Source organism: Coptis chinensis, chromosome 7 (assembly GCF_015680905.1).
Source record: "Coptis chinensis isolate HL-2020 chromosome 7, ASM1568090v1, whole genome shotgun sequence".
In the NCBI taxonomy this organism is placed as follows: Eukaryota; Viridiplantae; Streptophyta; class Magnoliopsida; order Ranunculales; family Ranunculaceae; genus Coptis; species Coptis chinensis.
The window spans coordinates 54,385,076-54,394,761 of NC_141462.1; the positions used below are offsets into that span (position 1 = coordinate 54,385,076).

Genomic DNA, 9,686 nt, shown 5'->3' on the forward strand with positions numbered 1-9,686 from the left:
CTACTCCAGTGTGCAGTGGGCACACTTTACCTTACAATCTCAATGACAACAAGGAAGCCGGGGTCGATCAAACACATCTGCCACTTACTATCACACTAACCTATTCCTAATTGAGCTAGAGGTCTTTTTATTAGGTGTTTGGGGATTAGGAGATGGTTTAAGAAGGAAGGAAATGGATATTCAAAAGGATAAGTCCGAGATAATAGAGTCTTCATATTATGTAGCTTAGAGAAAACCTTGTTATTTTCTTTTGCTTCTATACTTTGTTTCCATCCTTAGCCATATTTTTTTTTTTCTTTTCTTTGGCTTTTGACTCCCTTTTATTGGAGTTTTATTTATTTCTATATTTTTTTTTTTCTTTTCCTTGGATGGAAACTTCTTTTCTTTTTCTCAAGCAACTAACTAATTTTTGTTTTACACGGGTTTTCTCTTCTTCTTTCTTCACTCATTCTATTCGGACTTATTCTAAATTGGGTAGGTTGATTTATTTTTTTTTTTATTTTGTTTTTGTTTTGTAACAGGGTAAAGGAATTGTGGTTTATGGAAGGCTAAAGAAAGGCTCAGAGGGGCTAATTAGCGGAAAATAATTCATAGGTTTGAATTTCTGGCTATATCGATCCAAAAGGGCCTAAATTCTCGCTTAGGATATGACATAGTGATCAAGCAAGTGGACGTGTGATATCTCTATCCGGATTTTACTTCTCCCTTGTGTCATTTCTCAAATGTTTCGCTCATATAAGGCTTTAGGCTATATTCTCACAGGATTTGTAGACTAAGTACTCTAGCCTAGATTTTAGAAACTTACTGCTAACAATCATAGATACTCATGTAATATATTTATAGATAGATGCAAAGATTATTACCTATATATTAACCTAAGTTTCTAACAATTATTCTGATGCAAAAGCTACGTGAGACTTCTAGATTGTTAAGAGCATGGAGAAAGAAAACAATACCAATATTCCTAAGTGTATAGCATAACTTATTTATTTATATTTTTGAATTTTTTTTAAAAATTTTAACTAGAAAACAAATGCATATTATACATATCTATATCCTAACAGATACCTCAATTACACGTGTTTCTATGCCCCGCCAAACAAGAATCATGCTTTGTCCTCAAAGTATTGTAAATAAAGAGGGTAGGAAAAATACCATTGAAACGTGTGAAATTCAGGAACATCTGCAAAACAAAGTTAGAACGTACTATTATAGGAAATAAACTGATGCAACTCTATACGAGTTGCACCCATTATGGGGTTAACAAAAATGAAATTGCTTGGGACATAAGCAGACACCAAAAAAAACTAAAACTTACCTTATCTCCCTCTTAAGCATCCTCCTCCTCATTAAAGATATGAGGTTCCTTCAAGATCCTGCCCGGTCCATTATAACTTGCCAAGTTTGCCGCCATTTATCATCTACTAATGCTAACTTTGTTAAGTGTTATTATGTCGATGGGATGTGCAGGCGACCAAATGAGGTCGCAGACGCCATCCCAGCCTAAGTCATTATTCGCAATGAGCGAACCACCCTATTGGTGGGTCTCATGACTTCAACCCTTTTCCAATCTGTGAATTGTGCACAGAATACAGGTAAACAACTACGCATGATGCGGCTTACCACTACACCATAACAGCATATTTGTGACACTGGGCATTTTCTAATTGTGACGCTATATTGGCGTCACAAATTTTGTGATGGTGTTTTGGCGTCAGAAATTGATAATTACCGTCAGCAAAATACAGAAATTTAAGTGATTTAATTTTGGCATTTATTCTAAAACATACTGACGGCTTGTTGGCGTCAGAAATAATGCACGTGTTAGGTCACGCAATTTCAAAGGGCAGCTCTCGTAAATTTGTAACAAAGTTTTATCGATCTCATCTCTTCCGTCAACAAGCAATCCAGACCACCCCCACCCCCACCCCCACAAAAGTGTTCTTCATCTTCTTCTCCGTTCGCGAGGAGTCACACTCACATCCACAAAAGTGTTCGTTAAACCCCTCTCTCTCTCTCTCGATCTCTCTTTCGATCTCTTTTATTTATCCCATGTTCGCAGGTTTTTGATGCCCTAGAATAATTTGTATGGTTACAATCCCTAATTTCAAATCCCTTAATTTCTCTGAAAATTAAAAACAAGTGTCGTTCAATTTGGTTATTATTTTTATTAGTTGTTGGTTCTCTCAAATTGATTTTGTGGTTTGTAATTCACTGATTTTGGGGTTTGTAATTTCATGTCAGTTTCGGGTTTCACTTGATTCAGAGTTTCACACAACATCAGCGGCAATGTTTAATCATATTGGCGTTGTTTATATATAATGGAATTCTGTCATCTACATCAAGTGCAAGGTAAATCTGATTTAGAACATCATTTCAATGAATCTGTAAGTGAGAGGATTTGAAAATCACAAATGACTCTCATCCTAGCAGAAAATGTCTGTAAAAGAATGAGAGGAGGAAGTGTGTGGGCTTTGTTTGATAGGGGTGGCGTCCTTATGTCATTTTTTTTTGGCTAATATGTTGAATTTTGTTGTTGGTTTATAGTTCAAACGCCTAGAGAACAGGTGGCTGATGCTGAGGCATTTCTTGACTTTACCGGTATGTTTGCAACTTTTATTTGTCAAGTCGAAATGCAATGAGGGAATAAAACCATCTGATTTTGTAACTTTACTACTTTTTTTTTGCTTTCTACTCCGAAAAAAGACTTTGTCAGGTAGCTTTGTTTGGATGGCATTTTTGTTGTTTTTTTAGCATGGCTAGACTGATTTCATGGATTCTTTCAGATTTAACTTGTTCTGTTTGTTTTTACAATGGTGTCATGCATCTCCTTTCGACTTTGAAAAATTGTACAAAACAATTTAAATGTATAACAATGTAGATTTTGTTGTTTTCCAACCTAGTTAGGATGTCTTATTGTCCCTGCAGATGCCTGTAGGCTCCTCTCTTGGTTGGTTATAATTTGCATGCCCATTAAAATTTTATTGCTAAAAAAGGTGATGGATCTAGAAACCGTGTTAAAAGGTAAAACTATGTTCTATTGTGAGTATAGTTTAGCAAGCAACTTCGATTAAACTATTAAAGAATTTTCTTAACAGGCTTTGTTGTTGAAATAGGATAACTCAACAATGAGGGAAAGCCGTTGATCTGAAATAACCCAAGAATGATCTATGGGACATTTTTCAATTGATAAACTCTCCAAGCTAGTGGACATTCATATGGGAGCTGTCCAATGTTTATTTCTGTTTGTTTTGTAGGATATCTTATCCTACACATGTATTCCGTTCCCATTTGTTAATCATATATAATATCTCTACTTTTATAAACTCTCCTACTTTAAAATAGATAGATAGAAGATAAATGTTTAATCTTTTTAGACGGAGGGCCACATGTAAAATAGATAGAAGAATGCTATTTGCTGCCCTTAAGTAGTTGGCCCTAGATGTTTGCTTTTCACAAGAAAGCCTATGGTACGTGTGGGAAAGTCTGAGGTCTTTCCTCATGGCTGAATGTGAAATGAAAATTTCTGCCTTAGGCATAAATGCCTAAGCAAAGAAGACGGTTTGACCACATGATCTTTGAAATCTTTGCGATTGTTTTTTTTTGGATTCTTAGCTTGTTTTGTTATTTCATTTGCTTTCTCACCCTTCAGTCTTACATTTGTCACTCTAGTCTCTTTTGGGTCTTTGTTCTTTTCGGTGAGATTTCATAGGAAGCTATTTCTTAGTGGTAATCCTAACGCCTTGTTCTTTAGTTTGTTGTTCTAATTGTACAAATCCAAAACCATCTCGCGTGACATGCTTTCGGTGTTTCTTTCATAATGGATATTTGACCCGGTTGAGATGATCTTTGTTTATTTATGTTTTTGGTTTTTGATAAGCATTAGTCCTCTGCAAGATAACCAGTGTTGTACACTTTCTTTGTCCTTTTGAGAAATTTTGTCGAATTCTCCTCCGACACATTTTCTCCTTAAGATCTAAAATATTAGCTTTTACTTAATATAAGGTCCAATCCAGTGAATATTTCATTTTTAGATATATTCTAGGCGTTGATAAATTTAAACTATTGTTATTATTCCAGACAATTGTGAAATTTGAGGTCACGGAGTTACCAGGTATGTCACTTTATTTGTCTCATTTTTACATTTTACAGCTTGTGGATATTTAGAATTTATGATGGGTTTGCAGTGCATTATTCCTCGAAATTTATCGCGAGAAAGCAATGTGTTGTTGCTGGATCTGATGATATGTTTATCCGTGTGTATAATTACAATACGATGGATAAAGTAGTATTTGAAGCACACACGGACTACATCAGATGTATTGCGGTCCATCCGACACTTCCATATGTATTGTCCGCGCGCCTGATGACACGCTTGTTAGGCTCTGGGATTGGGATAAAGGTTTGATGTGCACTCATATTTTTGAAGGACATTCACACTATGTGATGCATGTCACTTTTAATCCGAAAGACACCAACACTTTTGCATGTGCGTCTCTTATTCGCACTATCAAGGTATTCTAAACTTTTCATTATAGTAGCATGTTTTGAGCTGTAACATTTTATCTTGTTATGTCTGGAATATATATTTATGCGAGTCTCTATTGGCTATCTAATGGATTCTTATGGTTTAGATTTGGAATCTTGGATCACCCGACCCACATTTTTTTTTTCTTTAGATGCACATATGAAAGGGGTGAACTGTGGTGATTACTTCACGGGCGGGGATAGGCCGTATCTCATTATCGGGTTCGATGATCATAATCGCTAAGGTTTGGCTCGATCTGCCTAAATTTAACCGTGATAATTTAAAACTTGTTTTTGGTAAACTGGATGGAAACAGGTGTGGGACTACCAAACCAAAAGTTGTGTTCGGACACTAGAAGGCCATACACACAATGTTTTAGCAGCTTTTGTTTCCATCCCGAACTTCCTATAATTATCACGTGGTTTTGAGGATGGACTGTTTCGAATTTGGCATGCAACCACTTACAGGTATATGCAATATTTTTGTGATTTATTTTTTATTCAGTTTTCTTGGTTTATAGGTACTCCGATGTAGAAGTCTTTTTGATGAATTTGCCAAAATTTCCATATGGATCTTTTATTTGCATAAAGTCAATCTAATATAATCATTTTTGAAGATAGAACTTCATTAAGTGAACAAAGTAGCTCGAGGAAACCTGCTGCTGCCATGGACTGGTGCTTTGTTGCTTCGCTCCGCCGGTGGTGGTGTCGATTCTTTGGGTGCCCGCTTGTTGTTGTTATTCGGTGCCGGTGGTGGTGGTGGTGGTGTCATTTGTTGGGCCCCGCTGCTGCCGCTAGGTGTTGATGCCGCCGCTCGGGTGTCGCTTTGGTGTCTCACTGCTGCCATGGACCGCTTAGTGCCCATTTGCTAGTGCCCTTGGTGTTTAGTTCTTTACGTGAAGGGCTAAGTATCAAAAGCCTTTGGTACATAAGTCATGATAGCATCGCTTGTTTTCGCAACCTGTTTTAAATTTCTTTTCCACTCTTGTTTAGCTAGTCTTGAAAGCTTGATGAACAAACTGAATGGTTGAAAGGAGGAAAACTTCGAGATTATCAGCTTGAGGGCTTAAACTTTCTGGTTACGTGGTATGCTATATCCACCTTCGGGGAGTGATGTATAGGTAATTAGCAACATCCTTAGTAATATGGTAATCGCTGGTTTGTTTGTGACGGTTGGAGGAATGATACAAATGTAATTTTGCCGATGAGATGGGTCTTGGCAAACCGTTCATTCCGTTTCCATGCTAGGTTTTCTTCAGGTATGATCTTTAGGTTCTTTATGATATGGCTTTTAACCTTCAGTTATACCCTCTTTTTCTCAAGAATATCTTTTGAATTTTCTGCAGAATGCTCAACAAATCCATGGGCATTTTCTTGTTGTTGTACCACTGTCGACTTTGTCCAACTGGGAGAAAGAGTTTAAGAAGTGGCTCCCTGATTTGAATGTTATTGTATATATTGGAAATCGTGCAAGTCGAGAGGTAGGCAATGTTTTGTATGGTGATATATATGGCTAGTTGCAAACACATTGTTTTTTCTTGGGTTTCTGTTGTGAGATAATTGTAGTCAGTAGTTGCTACTTCTATGTTTAGTTTTTTGCCAAGTTTCTGCTTTACTTTGGGGTTCCCATGGTCTCTGCTAGCGGACCACATAATCTGTAACTAGTGCTCAGGTTAGCCGTGGAGGGTGCAAGGGGCAATGGTAGTTTAGGACATTCTTTATGTGATCTTTGTGTGTTTCCATGAAATTTTGTTTTAAGGATAAAAAATGAACAAGAAAAAGCAAATTAAATTGTGTGATACACCATCTTATTAATGTAAGCTAATTTCCATGTCTTACGACACCAGCCTATATACTAGAAGGTAGAGGCAATACCCGTTTAGTTGTATATATGTCACCTTGTTGTTCATATAGCTTCTAGGGCTAAAGAGGCTCCCATAGGTGCTTTACTGTGTATTAGTGTTGTGTTGTCAAATAGTAATGGCCTATAGCTTCTTTGATATCCTAGTGGCATGGTTACCTTCTTGCTATGTTACTAATTTGGTAGACTAGAAACTATGTCACTTAGTTTTAATTAGTATAAGTCAACCTATTGTTGTATATATCTCTCGTTACATTTTAAGGTAGAAGTCTATCTAAACTCTTTTGTTAAATGAAACAGGTAATGCATGTGGCATTTGTTTGTTGCCAACCTTGAAGGATGGAGGTGGTTGATATTGCCATTTGGACACTTTCTAATAAGAAGACTTTCTTTCTAGCTAGTTGTAAGCATAATGTAATGTACTTTTTCGCTTGAAAAATTGAAGTACTTGGTGTTTACAAGTAACTTGATAATTTTGAGTGATGGAATGAATGTTTTATTCTTGAATGGGATTGACGGTGTAATTGTGTATTTTATGGAATTGACTGTTTTTTAAAAGAATTGCATCTTGGCTAGTTCATATACCAACCGGTGGTGGCTAGGGCTAGTTGCATCTTGAATAATAATAATAATAATAATAATTGGTTGCTATATATCCACCGGTGGATGTATTGCAACCAATTATTATTTTTTTTTCTAAAATATATTTTGTGACGCCATAATGCCGTCACAAATTCAAAATACCGTCACAAAATTATTGATGCCGAAATGCCGTCACAAATTCAAAATACCGTCACAATATTACTGACGCCAAAATGCCGTCACAAATTCAAAATACCGTCACAAAATTACTGATGCCAAAATGCCGTCACAAATTACTGACGCCAAAATGCCGTCATAAATTTTTGTGACGCAAATTGAGACGCCTAAATTGTGACGCCTATTTAGCGTCACAAAATTATTTTGTGACGCCTAATTGGCGTCACAAAAAAGCTGTTTTGGTGTAGTGTACCAACATAGGCATAAGAAGATACTTACGCCTCATGGTTTGGGCTCTCTTAAGACTAGTGACCAAAACTCGGGGAATGTCATAGTGGCGACGTCCCTCAGCTAAAGCGAGGAAAATGTCACCAGATGATCTTTTTGCGAGAAATGAACCGGTCATTCCCCAAAATATTAATCAGGATGAATAACATAGTGGTGCCTACGTTTAAGGAAAGGCTACCAAGGGCAATGCTATATCGCCCCTGGTCCATTACTCGAAATACCCCTCCCCCATAATAATCATGGAAATATGTATAATCATAAATATATGCATTATCAGTCATATATGCCCATGTGTGAACAGGATCAGGTATTGGTATTCCTAAAACTAAGGCGACCAAATTTTTATTGAATTCATGTGTCGTGTCATCGACTACGACGGAGAATTCTTGATCTCCATCCTGATTACAATAGAATTTAACGTGGTCATAGAAATAAGCAGTAAGTTGTGGTGAATATGACTCGTCATCACTTACCAGTAGATGACGCCATCCTAACTGCAGGATCCTGTGTCGGAACCAGTGTCCATAGGTCTCGGTGCCCAACACATCTTCGAAAGACTGTTCAGGTATGACTACAGGAGATGTCATCTTAACTACTCTTTGAACAGTTCCACAAAAAATCTTGGAATGACCCTGTGAAAATTGGAAATTTCCGCGTTCACAGAAAGGCGGTGGTCGGCGCTCTTGTGTAAATGCGACATGTTGTTATGGCTGGTCACGCTTTGGTATGAGGGCTGGTCGCTATTTCTAGGTCCATAGGCGGTATGGTCGCTCGCCAAGATGAGGGCGGTCGCGCCTCGACAAAATTCTTCAAAAAAAAAGGGCGCAGCGGCCTTTCGACAAAGCAAAGCTGTAGTAGTGGAAAACCGGAGTTTAGAGCAAAAAGAAGGTAAAACTTGGAGTGGATGGTGCGGGATGATGGTGGGATGTATTGTGGTTTGTTAGTGTAGAAAGGATGGAGTTTAAATAGGTTAGGAGCTTCCAAAACGAATTGGGAAGTTCCCTATTTATTTGAAGGCAATTTCCGGAAATAGGAAAATTCCCAAAACCGAAAACGGAAACAAGCCATTTTCATGATTTCCTAAAAATCCTGGTATCTTTCATACTTGATTTAGAATAGGAACTTCTAAACTCTCCTAGATTTCATGCTACCACCACACAAGTCATAGATATGCCGATATCGGCCAAATTATCAACCTTTCCTCCAAGACAACTTCACATATATATGATCATATAACGACTTATGCTCGGTCTAAATATTTCCACCCCCAAACAAGTCAGGAAGGTGGGATAAATGATAAAACAAACAGTACTCGAAAATAACCAATTATATTAAAAATAAAATAAAATAAAAATCCAAACAACATTAAATAAACACATTACTATTTAAATTTAACTCTTGAATTAAAATCCTTCTAATAAAACGAAATTATGAAATAACAAATAACTCCAATGGGGTGAACACCTAGTTTTGTGATGATGATGGACCCCGAGATGGAGATTGGCTTGAACCCTCGTTCTTTGGCGACGATGCTCATGCCTGTCGGGACTCGGCTGAAACAGAGTCCTCCACGGGTGGCATCGCGTCGAGCATCTCTATTCGAACAAGCGTTGGGCTTCCATCTCAAGATCGAAGTAATCGCGATAATCGGGTTTGTTGTTCCCGGTGGATAGTCTCTATGTTATACAAGATATCATCCAGAACCCTTCGAAAGCATTTCAAATCTCCTCCGACGGTTCCCTTACTTCTTTTGAACTACTATCCGTCTATTTCGGATATCTCCACAAATACCATAAACGACACCGCAAAGGCGGTTTGCAACACTTGCATGCGTTCTACATTAGAATTACACTTCTCTAATGCATCTTCATCCATCCATGTCATATCTTCCCTTTCATCCTCCGACTCATCCATTTTTTCTTCGACAACGGCCAAGTCTCTTGGATGCAATCCAGATAGATACTTGCATTAGAATGCAATTTGATCTTAATAGAGAGATCTTGCGGCATTTTTAAAGGAGAGCATGATCTTAGTGATCAATACGGAAGAGGGCGCTTAAACTCTTCCCCACTCCCTCGAATCACATTAAACATTAAATCAAGGATGCAGAAATTATACTTCTTTGTTTGCAAAATCCAGAGAACGTCACGGCATTGCGGGCCGATATCATCGACTTTGTCTTTCCCGAGGGCGTTCCTACCAATCCACCGAGCTGGCCCGGTTGATTGGTTCTCGTGGTGGTCCGGGCGGA

The 9,686-nt window shown here is 37.8% G+C and overlaps 1 long non-coding RNA gene across 1 annotated transcript; it reads left to right on the top strand.

Moving 5' to 3' along the window:
- The first annotated feature begins 5,730 nt into the window (after positions 1 to 5,730).
- Positions 5,731 to 6,943, top strand: LOC147487983 (uncharacterized). Its single transcript, XR_015203152.1, has 3 exons — positions 5,731 to 5,786; positions 5,874 to 6,008; positions 6,689 to 6,943. It is a non-coding gene; the product is annotated as an uncharacterized LOC147487983 (long non-coding RNA).
- Positions 6,944 to 9,686: the final 2,743 nt, after the last annotated feature.